Source organism: Penaeus monodon, unplaced genomic scaffold, assembly GCF_015228065.2.
Source record: "Penaeus monodon isolate SGIC_2016 unplaced genomic scaffold, NSTDA_Pmon_1 PmonScaffold_1060, whole genome shotgun sequence".
NCBI lineage: Eukaryota > Metazoa > Arthropoda > Malacostraca > Decapoda > Penaeidae > Penaeus > Penaeus monodon.
Genome location: NW_023639271.1, coordinates 1 through 12,136, shown reverse-complemented (window position 1 = coordinate 12,136; position 12,136 = coordinate 1). Strand labels below are relative to the sequence as shown.

Sequence of the window (12,136 nt, the reverse complement as noted above, 5' to 3'; positions counted from 1 at the left end):
TAAAATTTTGGTAACCCTGAAACCAAGGGAGATTTAGTAGTAGCCGAAATAGAAACCATAGGAAACCAGGAATATAAAGAGGGCCATGTGATAAAAATTGTGATTGTGTGAAAACGAATCGCCAAGATCATACCACGTTGAAAGCACCGCTTCTCGTCCGATCAGCGAAGTTAAACAGCGTGGGTCTGGTCAGTACTTGGATGGGTGACCGCCTGGGAACACAGATGCTGTTTTGGGATTTTAGAATGTCTGCTAATTGTAGCATTTGTTTACAGCATATAGGCTAACTCTTCTTCTATTTGTGCAAAGAAATGAAATTTAAATACACTTTAATCAATAGGAAATAGAGTAATCAGCATTTCTCTGTATGACTGACTGACTATATTTATCTCCTCCTACTTACAGTAACGGTACTATGCAAAAGATGTGGTTGCATGCATGTGTACACCGATTTATAACCACATACAATAATATCCCACTCAGTAAAGCACAGCTCTAAAAAAAAGGCTAAAAGACTTGCCATAGGTACATAAATGCAGTGGCAATTGAGTCAGAATTGGGCATACTCCCGATCGTGGTCGACTGTGATTGTGGAGATGTCAGTGATATGATTGGAATGTCATGGCAATGAAGTTTGGCATAAAAGACAAGATCATTATATCAAAGTACATAAAAATATGAGAAGTGGGTGAGCAGTGTGTTAAGGCTGGTCGTGTTATAAACCCTCATTTGCCAACGTCATACCACGTTGAAAGCACCGCTTCTCGTCCGATCAGCGAAGTTAGCAGCGTTGGGTCTGGTCAGTACTTGGATGGGGGACCGCCTGGGAACACCAGATGCCTGTGGCATTTTAGAATGTCTCTAAAATTTTATGCATTTGTTTAGAGTATATAGCAGCCCCTTCTTTTATTAGTGTAACAAATCAATTGAAAATGTACTTTAATCAACAGGAAATAGGTCAAAGTCAAAGCCGTCGGAAACAGGGAGAAGGACAGGCCGAAAACGAATTGGGTGGGGTCCCAGGCTGAACTAGACCAATTGCAAAACACTTGATTAAATCCTTCTAATGCTAACCAGACTTTACAGACGTGCTCTCAGACAGTTTCCCTGTCCAATAAGTTGGTTATTTTTAGTTTCGACGGAAGTACATAGAAGATAAGTTTCCTATATTCCTTTGCTCTATCGTGGCATATATTTCTAGGCTGGATGAAACTGGGGCCTTAGCGATTTTTTGTAAGCATGAATCGAATGAGATTTACTTCCATTTGTGGTGAGCTTATTTGCCCGAGAAAATGTACTGAACTGGTGGCAGGTGACAGGAATTTGCAGCCAAAGTACAAACCCATAGGAAACCAGGAATATAAATCGACAATGTGATAAAGGTAGTGATTGTGCGAGGGAGAATTGCCAACGATCATACCACGTTGAAAGCACCGCTTCTCGTCCGATCAGCGAAATTAAGCAGCGTTGGGTCTGGTCAGTACTTGGATGGTGACCGCCTGGGAACACCAGATGCTGTTGGCATTTTAGAATGTCTGCTAAATTTTATGCAGTACCATGAAATATATAGCTGTTCTTTTTATATTACATAAAGAAAACCAAAGGGAAATATACTTTAATCAACGGCAATAGAGTCAAAGTCAACGTCCCTCGGGGAGAGGGGGAAAGAGAGGGAGAAACGAATGGAAACACCTAGGGGGGAACTAAGTAAATGCAAACATTTGATTGAATTCCTTCTAATACTAGACGGATTTTACAGATGATAATCTGATAGTAGTGGTGATAATTGTGTTAGTAAAAATCATAATATTAGTAATGATATGTACTAAACAATAAGAAAATTACTGTAATTTTAATAAGAAACCACTCACGATAGAGTTTCAACAATAGATTTGATAGTAAATTTGAAGCTTTGTTTTTGTATTGTTTTAGGCCGAACAATAGGAAAAGATCGTGTCGCCTGTGTCCCAAGTAATGCAAACATTTTATTGAATTCCTTCTCATGCTAGACCGATTTTACAGATGATAATACTGATAATATGGTGTTAATTGTGTTTAGTAAAATCACAATATTAGTAATGATATGTAGTAAACAATAAGAAAATTACTGTAATTTTAAGTTATCAGTCTAAGAAAGCACTCACCATAGAGTTTCAACAATGATTTGATAGTAAATTTAAGCTTTGTTTTTTTATTGTTCGAGAAAATAGAAATGATCGTGTCGCCTGTGTATGATTTTAGTAAGCAATGAATCAAAATGAGATTTGCTTCCCTTGGTGGTGAGCTTATTTGCCTCATAGATGTAGGCGTAAGTGGATGGCAGGTCACAGGAATTTGCAGCCAAGAGAAGAAACCAGGAACGTAAACATTGTGATAAAAGTTGTGACTGTTAAGTTGAGACTCGCCAACGATCATACCACGTTGAAAGCACCGCTTCTCGTCCGATCAGCGAAGTTAAGCAGCGTTGGGTCTGGTCAGTACTTGGATGGGTGACCGCCTGGGAACACCAGATGCTGTTGGCATTTTAAAATGTCTGCTAAATTGTGTGCATTACTTTACAATATACGGCAGCTCTTCTTATATTTGTGCAAAGAAATGAATTGAAAATATACTTTAATCACTAGCAAATAGAGCAATCAGTATTTCTGTTCATGACTGACTGTATAATTTATCTCTACCTGCTTACAGTAACGGTAATAATAGTTGCACCGATTTACGATCGTCTCCAATAACATTTTACTCTATTTCTTATGCACTACTTATACACAGGTCTAAAGAGGGCAAAAGACTTACGTTAGGCACACAAAGGTAGTGTCGCCTGAGTTAGAAATGGCTATACTCCCGATAGTGGTGGACTGTGATTGTGGAGATGTCAGTGAATGAATGTCATGGTAATGAAGTTTGTTATAAAAAGAAAATGTACACTACACTAATATATATGAAAAAGTGTGTGGGCGGTGAATTGAAGCTGGCTCATGTTACCCTCACAATTGCCAACGATCATACCACGTTGAAAGCACCGCTTCTCGTCCGATCAGCGAAGTTAAGCAGCGTTGGGTCTGGTCAGTACTTGGATGGGTGACCGCCTGGGAACACCAGATGCTGTTGGCTTTTTAGAATGTCTGCTAAATTGTATGCATTTGTTATACAATATATAGCAGCTCTTCTTATATTAGTGTAGACAAATGAACTGAAAATGTACTTCAATCAACAGGAAATAGAGTCAAAGTCAACGCCGTCGGAAACAGGGAGAAGGATGGGCCGAAAACGAGTGGATAAAATCTAGGGGAGGGGGGAGGGGGGACTAGAGCAATTGCAAACACTTGATTAAATTCCTTCTAATGCTAATCAGATTTTACAGACGATAATGATAATAGTGATGATAGTGTGCGTTAGTAAAAAATCATAATATTAGTAATGATATCTACTAAAGAACATCAAGACTAAAATGACTAATAAAACTATCAGTCAAAGAAAAGACTCACGACTGAGTAGTTTTAGCAGTGAATTAGGTGGCAGTTTTGAAGTTTTGTCTTTGTATTGTTCCTTGTAGTGTTCTAGAGCCGGACAAAATGGTAGAAAATGATTGTGTCGTCTGTGTAAGATTTTGGTAACCCTGAAACCAAGGGAGATTTATGTAGTAGCCGAAGTAGAAACCATAGGAAACCAGGAATATAAAGAGACCATGTGATAAAATTGTGATTGTGTGAAAACGAATCGCCAACGATCATACCACGTTGAAAGCACCGCTTCTCGTCCGATCAGCGAAGTTAAGCAGCGTTGGGTCTGGTCAGTACTTGGATGGGTGACCGCCTGGGAACACCAGATGCTGTTGGCATTTTAGAATGTCTGCTAAATTGTATGCATTTGTTTACAGCATATAGGCTAAGCTCTTCTTCTATTTGTGCAAAGAAATGAATTGAAAATACACTTTAATCAATAGGAAATAGAGTAATCAGCATTTCTCTGTATGACTGACTGACTATGATTTATCTCCTCCTACTTACAGTAACGGTACTATGCAAGAGATGTGGTTGCATGCATGTGTACACCGATTTATAACCACATACAATAATATCCGACTCAGTAACGCACAGCTCTAAAAAAAGGCTAAAAGACTTGCCATAGGTACATAAATGCAGTGGCAATTGAGTCAGAATTGGGCCATACTCCCGATCGTGGTCGACTGTGATTGTGGAGATGTCAGTGATATGATTGGAATGTCATGGCAATGAAGTTTGGCATAAAAAGACAAGATACATTATATCAAAGTACATAAATATATGAGAAGTGGGTGAGCAGTGTGTTAAGGCTGGTCAGTGTTATACCGTCATTTGCCAACGATCATACCACGTTGAAAGCACCGCTTCTCGTCCGATCAGCGAAGTTAAGCAGCGTTGGGTCTGGTCAGTACTTGGATGGGTGACCGCCTGGGAACACCAGATGCTGTTGGCATTTTAGAATGTCTGCTAAATTGTATGCATTTGTTTAGAGTATATAGCAGCTCTTCTTATATTAGTGTAGACAAATCAATTGAAAATGTACTTCAATCAACAGGAAATAGAGTCAAAGTCAACGCCGTCGGAAACAGGGAGAAGGACAGGCCGAAAACGAATGGATGGTGTCTAGGCTGAACTAGACCAATTGCAAACACTTGATTAAATCCCTTCTAATGCTAACCAGACTTTACAGACGTGCTCTCAGACAGTTCCGTGTCCAATAAGTTGGTTATTTTTAAGTTGCGACGGAAGTACATAGAAGATAAGTTTCCTATATTCCTTTGCTCTATCGTTGGCATATATTTTCTAGGCTGGATGAAACTGGAGCCTTAGCGATTTTAGTAAGCAATGAATCGAAATGAGATTTACTTCCATTAGTGGTGAGCTTATTTGCCCGAGAAATGTAGCTGTAACTGGGTGGCAGGTGACAGGAATTTGCAGCCAAAGTACAAACCCATAGGAAACCAGGAATATAAATCGACAATGTGATAAAGGTAGTGATTGTGCGAGGGACAATTGCCAACGATCATACCACGTTGAAAGCACCGCTTCTCGTCCGATCAGCGAAGTTAAGCAGCGTTGGGTCTGGTCAGTACTTGGATGGGTGACCGCCTGGGAACACCAGATGCTGTTGGCATTTTAGAATGTCTGCTAAATTGTATGCAGTACCATGAAATATATAGCTGTTCTTTTTATATTTACATAAAGAAACCAATGGGAAAATATACTTTAATCAACGGCAAATAGAGTCAAAGTCAACGTCGTCGGAGAGAGGGAGAAAGAGAGGCAGAAAACGAATGGAAACACCTAGGGGGAACTAAAGTAAATGCAAACATTTGATTGAATTCCTTCTAATACTAGACGGATTTTACAGATGATAATACTGATAGTAGTGGTGATAATTGTGTTAGTAAAAATCATAATATTAGTAATGATATGTACTAAACAATAAGAAAATTACTGTAATTTTAATAAGAAACCACTCACGATAGAGTTTCAACAATAGATTTGATAGTAAATTTGAAGCTTTGTTTTTGTATTGTTCTAGGGCCGAGACAATAGGAAATGATCGTGTCGCCTGTGTCTAAGTAAATGCAAACATTTGATTGAATTCCTTCTCATGCTAGACCGATTTTACAGATGATAATACTGATAATAGTGGTGTTAATTGTGTTAGTAAAAATCACAATATTAGTAATGATATGTAGTAAACAATAAGAAAATTACTGTAATTTTAAGTTATCAGTCTAAGAAAGCACTCACCATAGAGTTTCAACAATAGATTTGATAGTAAATTTGAAGCTTTATTTTTGTATTGTTCGAGAAAATAGGAAATGATCGTGTCGCCTGTGTATGATTTTAGTAAGCAATGAATCAAAATGAGATTTGCTTCCCTTGGTGGTGAGCTTATTTGCCTCATAGATGTAGGCGTAAGTGGATGGCAGGTCACAGGAATTTGCAGCCAAGAGAAGAAACCAGGAACGTAAACATTGTGATAAAAGTTGTGACTGTTGAGTTGAGACTCGCCAACGATCATACCACGTTGAAAGCACCGCTTCTCGTCCGATCAGCGAAGTTAAGCAGCGTTGGGTCTGGTCAGTACTTGGATGGGTGACCGCCTGGGAACACCAGATGCTGTTGGCATTTTAAAATGTCTGCTAAATTGTGTGCATTACTTTACAATATACGGCAGCTCTTCTTATATTTGTGCAAAGAAATGAATTGAAAATATACTTTAATCACTAGCAAATAGAGCAATCAGTATTTCTGTTCATGACTGACTGTATAATTTATCTCTACCTGCTTACAGTAACGGTAATAATAGTTGCACCGATTTACGATCGTCTCCAATAACATTTTACTCTATTTCTTATGCACTACTTATACACAGGTCTAAAGAGGGCAAAGACTTACGTTAGGCACACAAAGGTAGTGTCGCCTGAGTTAGAAATGGCTATACTCCCGATAGTGGTGGACTGTGATTGTGGAGATGTCAGTGAATGAATGTCATGGTAATGAAGTTTGTTATAAAAGAAAATGTACACTACACTAATATATATGAAAAAGTGTGTGGGCGGTGAATTGAAGCTGGCTCATGTTACCCTCACAATTGCCAACGATCATACCACGTTGAAAGCACCGCTTCTCGTCCGATCAGCGAAGTTAAGCAGCGTTGGGTCTGGTCAGTACTTGGATGGGTGACCGCCTGGGAACACCAGATGCTGTTGGCTTTTTAGAATGTCTGCTAAATTGTATGCATTTGTTATACAATATATAGCAGCTCTCTTATATTAGTGTAGACAAATGAACTGAAAATGTACTTCAATCAACAGGAAATAGAGTCAAAGTCAACGCCGTCGGAAACAGGGAGAAGGATGGGCCGAAAACGAGTGGATAAAATCTAGGGGAGGGGGGAGGGGGGACTAGAGCAATTGCAAACACTTGATTAAATTCCTTCTAATGCTAATCAGATTTACAGACGATAATGATAATAGTGATGATAGTGTGCGTTAGTAAAAAATCATAATATTAGTAATGATATCTACTAAAGAACATCAAGACTAAAATGACTAATAAAACTATCAGTCAAAGAAAAGACTCACGACTGAGTTTTAGCAGTGAATTAGGTGGCAGTTTTGAAGTTTTGTCTTTGTATTGTTCCTTGTAGTGTTCTAGAGCCGGACAAAATGGTAGAAAATGATTGTGTCGTCTGTGTAAGATTTTGGTAACCCGTGAAACCAAGGGAGATTTAGGTAGTAGCCGAAGTAGAAACCATAGGAAACCAGGAATATAAAGAGACCATGTGATAAAAGTTGTGATTGTGTGAAAACGAATCGCCAACGATCATACCACGTTGAAAGCACCGCTTCTCGTCCGATCAGCGAAGTTAAGCAGCGTTGGGTCTGGTCAGTACTTGGATGGGTGACCGCCTGGGAACACCAGATGCTGTTGGCATTTTAGAATGTCTGCTAAATTGTATGCATTTGTTTACAGCATATAGCAGCTCTTCTTCTATTTGTGCAAAGAAATGAATGAAAATACACTTTAATCAATAGGAAATAGAGTAATCAGCATTTCTCTGTATGACTGACTGACTATGATTTATCTCCTCCTACTTACAGTAACGGTACTATGCAAGAGATGTGGTTGCATGCATGTGTACACCGATTTATAACCACATACAATAATATCCGACTCAGTAACGCACAGCTCTAAAAAAGGCTAAAAGACTTGCCATAGGTACATAAATGCAGTGGCAATTGAGTCAGAATTGGGCCATACTCCCGATCGTGGTCGACTGTGATTGTGGAGATGTCAGTGATATGATTGGAATGTCATGGCAATGAAGTTTGGCATAAAAAGACAAGATACATTATATCAAAGTACATAAATATATGAGAAGTGGGTGAGCAGTGTGTTAAGGCTGGTCAGTGTTATACCGTCATTTGCCAACGATCATACCACGTTGAAAGCACCGCTTCTCGTCCGATCAGCGAAGTTAAGCAGCGTTGGGTCTGGTCAGTACTTGGATGGGTGACCGCCTGGGAACACCAGATGCTGTTGGCATTTTAGAATGTCTGCTAAATTGTATGCATTTGTTTAGAGTATATAGCAGCTCTTCTTATATTAGTGTAGACAAATCAATTGAAAATGTACTTCAATCAACAGGAAATAGAGTCAAAGTCAACGCCGTCGGAAACAGGGAGAAGGACAGGCCGAAAACGAATGGATGGTGTCTAGGCTGAACTAGACCAATTGCAAACACTTGATTAAATCCCTTCTAATGCTAACCAGACTTTACAGACGTGCTCTCAGACAGTTCCGTGTCCAATAAGTTGGTTATTTTTAAGTTGCGACGGAAGTACATAGAAGATAAGTTTCCTATATTCCTTTGCTCTATCGTTGGCAATATTTTCTAGGCTGGATGAAACTGGAGCCTTAGCGATTTTAGTAAGCAATGAATCGAAATGAGATTTACTTCCATTAGTGGTGAGCTTATTTGCCCGAGAAATGTAGCTGTAACTGGGTGGCAGGTGACAGGAATTTGCAGCCAAAGTACAAACCCATAGGAAACCAGGAATATAAATCGACAATGTGATAAAGGTAGTGATTGTGCGAGGGACAATTGCCAACGATCATACCACGTTGAAAGCACCGCTTCTCGTCCGATCAGCGAAGTTAAGCAGCGTTGGGTCTGGTCAGTACTTGGATGGGTGACCGCCTGGGAACACCAGATGCTGTTGGCATTTTAGAATGTCTGCTAAATTGTATGCAGTACCATGAAATATATAGCTGTTCTTTTTATATTTACATAAAGAAACCAATGGGAAAATATACTTAATCAACGGCAAATAGAGTCAAAGTCAACGTCGTCGGAGAGAGGGAGAAAGAGAGGCAGAAAACGAATGGAAACAACCTAGGGGGAACTAAAGTAAATGCAAACATTTGATTGAATTCCTTCTAATACTAGACGGATTTTACAGATGATAATACTGATAGTAGTGGTGATAATTGTGTTAGTAAAAATCATAATATTAGTAATGATATGTACTAAACAATAAGAAAATTACTGTAATTTTAATAAGAAACCACTCACGATAGAGTTTCAACAATAGATTTGATAGTAAATTTGAAGCTTTTGTTTTGTATTGTTCTAGGGCCGAGACAATAGGAAATGATCGTGTCGCCTGTGTCTAAGTAAATGCAAACATTTGATTGAATTCCTTCTCATGCTAGACCGATTTTACAGATGATAATACTGATAATAGTGGTGTTAATTGTGTTAGTAAAAATCACAATATTAGTAATGATATGTAGTAAACAATAAGAAAATTACTGTAATTTTAAGTTATCAGTCTAAGAAAGCACTCACCATAGAGTTTCAACAATAGATTTGATAGTAAATTTGAAGCTTTATTTTTGTATTGTTCGAGAAAATAGGAAATGATCGTGTCGCCTGTGTATGATTTTAGTAAGCAATGAATCAAAATGAGATTTGCTTCCCTTGGTGGTGAGCTTATTTGCCTCATAGATGTAGGCGTAAGTGGATGGCAGGTCACAGGAATTTGCAGCCAAGAGAAGAAACCAGGAACGTAAACATTGTGATAAAAGTTGTGACTGTTGAGTTGAGACTCGCCAACGATCATACCACGTTGAAAGCACCGCTTCTCGTCCGATCAGCGAAGTTAAGCAGCGTTGGGTCTGGTCAGTACTTGGATGGGTGACCGCCTGGGAACACCAGATGCTGTTGGCATTTTAAAATGTCTGCTAAATTGTGTGCATTACTTTACAATATACGGCAGCTCTTCTTATATTTGTGCAAAGAAATGAATTGAAAATATACTTTAATCACTAGCAAATAGAGCAATCAGTATTTCTGTTCATGACTGACTGTATAATTTATCTCTACCTGCTTACAGTAACGGTAATAATAGTTGCACCGATTTACGATCGTCTCCAATAACATTTTACTCTATTTCTTATGCACTACTTATACACAGGTCTAAAGAGGGCAAAAGACTTACGTTAGGCACACAAAGGTAGTGTCGCCTGAGTTAGAAATGGCTATACTCCCGATAGTGGTGGACTGTGATTGTGGAGATGTCAGTGAATGAATGTCATGGTAATGAAGTTTGTTATAAAAAGAAAATGTACACTACACTAATATATATGAAAAAGTGTGTGGGCGGTGAATTGAAGCTGGCTCATGTTACCCTCACAATTGCCAACGATCATACCACGTTGAAAGCACCGCTTCTCGTCCGATCAGCGAAGTTAAGCAGCGTTGGGTCTGGTCAGTACTTGGATGGGTGACCGCCTGGGAACACCAGATGCTGTTGGCTTTTTAGAATGTCTGCTAAATTGTATGCATTTGTTATACAATATATAGCAGCTCTTCTTATATTAGTGTAGACAAATGAACTGAAAATGTACTTCAATCAACAGGAAATAGAGTCAAAGTCAACGCCGTCGGAAACAGGGAGAAGGATGGGCCGAAAACGAGTGGATAAAATCTAGGGGAGGGGGGAGGGGGGACTAGAGCAATTGCAAACACTTGATTAAATTCCTTCTAATGCTAATCAGATTTTACAGACGATAATGATAATAGTGATGATAGTGTGCGTTAGTAAAAAATCATAATATTAGTAATGATATCTACTAAAGAACATCAAGACTAAAATGACTAATAAAACTATCAGTCAAAGAAAAGACTCACGACTGAGTTTTAGCAGTGAATTAGGTGGCAGTTTTGAAGTTTTGTCTTTGTATTGTTCCTTGTAGTGTTCTAGAGCCGGACAAAATGGTAGAAAATGATTGTGTCGTCTGTGTAAGATTTTGGTAACCCGTGAAACCAAGGGAGATTTAGGTAGTAGCCGAAGTAGAAACCATAGGAAACCAGGAATATAAAGAGACCATGTGATAAAAGTTGTGATTGTGTGAAAACGAATCGCCAACGATCATACCACGTTGAAAGCACCGCTTCTCGTCCGATCAGCGAAGTTAAGCAGCGTTGGGTCTGGTCAGTACTTGGATGGGTGACCGCCTGGGAACACCAGATGCTGTTGGCATTTTAGAATGTCTGCTAAATTGTATGCATTTGTTTACAGCATATAGCAGCTCTTCTTCTATTTGTGCAAAGAAATGAATTGAAAATACACTTTAATCAATAGGAAATAGAGTAATCAGCATTTCTCTGTATGACTGACTGACTATGATTTATCTCCTCCTACTTACAGTAACGGTACTATGCAAGAGATGTGGTTGCATGCATGTGTACACCGATTTATAACCACATACAATAATATCCGACTCAGTAACGCACAGCTCTAAAAAAGGCTAAAAGACTTGCCATAGGTACATAAATGCAGTGGCAATTGAGTCAGAATTGGGCCATACTCCCGATCGTGGTCGACTGTGATTGTGGAGATGTCAGTGATATGATTGGAATGTCATGGCAATGAAGTTTGGCATAAAAAGACAAGATACATTATATCAAAGTACATAAATATATGAGAAGTGGGTGAGCAGTGTGTTAAGGCTGGTCAGTGTTATACCGTCATTTGCCAACGATCATACCACGTTGAAAGCACCGCTTCTCGTCCGATCAGCGAAGTTAAGCAGCGTTGGGTCTGGTCAGTACTTGGATGGGTGACCGCCTGGGAACACCAGATGCTGTTGGCATTTTAGAATGTCTGCTAAATTGTATGCATTTGTTTAGAGTATATAGCAGCTCTTCTATATTAGTGTAGACAAATCAATTGAAAATGTACTTCAATCAACAGGAAATAGAGTCAAAGTCAACGCCGTCGGAAACAGGGAGAAGGACAGGCCGAAAAAGAATGGATGGTGTCTAGGCTGAACTAGACCAATTGCAAACACTTGATTAAATCCCTTCTAATGCTAACCAGACTTTACAGACGTGCTCTCAGACAGTTCCGTGTCCAATAAGTTGGTTATTTTAAGTTGCGACGGAAGTACATAGAAGATAAGTTTCCTATATTCCTTTGCTCTATCGTTGGCATATATTTTCTAGGCTGGATGAAACTGGAGCCTTAGCGATTTTAGTAAGCAATGAATCGAAATGAGATTTACTTCCATTAGTGGTGAGCTTATTTGCCCGAGAAATGTAGCTGTAA

At 39.1% G+C, this 12,136-nt stretch overlaps 14 non-coding genes and 3 pseudogenes across 14 annotated transcripts; all 17 read left to right on the top strand.

Annotated features, from left to right (window-relative positions):
• The first annotated feature begins 119 nt into the window (after window positions 1–119).
• Window positions 120–236, top strand: LOC119568742 (annotated as a pseudogene).
• Window positions 237–730: 494 nt separating this feature from the next.
• LOC119568738 lies at window positions 731–849 on the top strand (annotated as a pseudogene).
• A 557-nt stretch (window positions 850–1,406) lies between these two features.
• Window positions 1,407–1,524, top strand: LOC119568732 (annotated as a pseudogene).
• Window positions 1,525–2,403: 879 nt separating this feature from the next.
• LOC119568706 lies at window positions 2,404–2,522 on the top strand. Its single transcript, XR_005228126.1, has one exon. It is a non-coding gene; the product is annotated as a 5S ribosomal RNA (ribosomal RNA).
• A 470-nt stretch (window positions 2,523–2,992) lies between these two features.
• LOC119568716 lies at window positions 2,993–3,111 on the top strand. The gene has a single exon (XR_005228136.1). It is a non-coding gene; the product is annotated as a 5S ribosomal RNA (ribosomal RNA).
• Window positions 3,112–3,719: 608 nt separating this feature from the next.
• On the top strand, window positions 3,720–3,838 carry LOC119568704. Its single transcript, XR_005228124.1, has one exon. It is a non-coding gene; the product is annotated as a 5S ribosomal RNA (ribosomal RNA).
• Window positions 3,839–4,336: 498 nt separating this feature from the next.
• On the top strand, window positions 4,337–4,455 carry LOC119568703. Its single transcript, XR_005228123.1, has one exon. It is a non-coding gene; the product is annotated as a 5S ribosomal RNA (ribosomal RNA).
• Window positions 4,456–5,017: 562 nt separating this feature from the next.
• LOC119568702 lies at window positions 5,018–5,136 on the top strand. The gene has a single exon (XR_005228122.1). It is a non-coding gene; the product is annotated as a 5S ribosomal RNA (ribosomal RNA).
• Window positions 5,137–6,024: 888 nt separating this feature from the next.
• LOC119568701 lies at window positions 6,025–6,143 on the top strand. The gene has a single exon (XR_005228121.1). It is a non-coding gene; the product is annotated as a 5S ribosomal RNA (ribosomal RNA).
• Window positions 6,144–6,611: 468 nt separating this feature from the next.
• On the top strand, window positions 6,612–6,730 carry LOC119568705. Its single transcript, XR_005228125.1, has one exon. It is a non-coding gene; the product is annotated as a 5S ribosomal RNA (ribosomal RNA).
• A 605-nt stretch (window positions 6,731–7,335) lies between these two features.
• Window positions 7,336–7,454, top strand: LOC119568700. Its single transcript, XR_005228120.1, has one exon. It is a non-coding gene; the product is annotated as a 5S ribosomal RNA (ribosomal RNA).
• A 493-nt stretch (window positions 7,455–7,947) lies between these two features.
• LOC119568699 lies at window positions 7,948–8,066 on the top strand. The gene has a single exon (XR_005228119.1). It is a non-coding gene; the product is annotated as a 5S ribosomal RNA (ribosomal RNA).
• Window positions 8,067–8,627: 561 nt separating this feature from the next.
• Window positions 8,628–8,746, top strand: LOC119568698. The gene has a single exon (XR_005228118.1). It is a non-coding gene; the product is annotated as a 5S ribosomal RNA (ribosomal RNA).
• Window positions 8,747–9,634: 888 nt separating this feature from the next.
• On the top strand, window positions 9,635–9,753 carry LOC119568697. Its single transcript, XR_005228117.1, has one exon. It is a non-coding gene; the product is annotated as a 5S ribosomal RNA (ribosomal RNA).
• Window positions 9,754–10,223: 470 nt separating this feature from the next.
• LOC119568694 lies at window positions 10,224–10,342 on the top strand. The gene has a single exon (XR_005228114.1). It is a non-coding gene; the product is annotated as a 5S ribosomal RNA (ribosomal RNA).
• Window positions 10,343–10,949: 607 nt separating this feature from the next.
• LOC119568696 lies at window positions 10,950–11,068 on the top strand. Its single transcript, XR_005228116.1, has one exon. It is a non-coding gene; the product is annotated as a 5S ribosomal RNA (ribosomal RNA).
• A 494-nt stretch (window positions 11,069–11,562) lies between these two features.
• On the top strand, window positions 11,563–11,681 carry LOC119568695. Its single transcript, XR_005228115.1, has one exon. It is a non-coding gene; the product is annotated as a 5S ribosomal RNA (ribosomal RNA).
• Window positions 11,682–12,136: the final 455 nt, after the last annotated feature.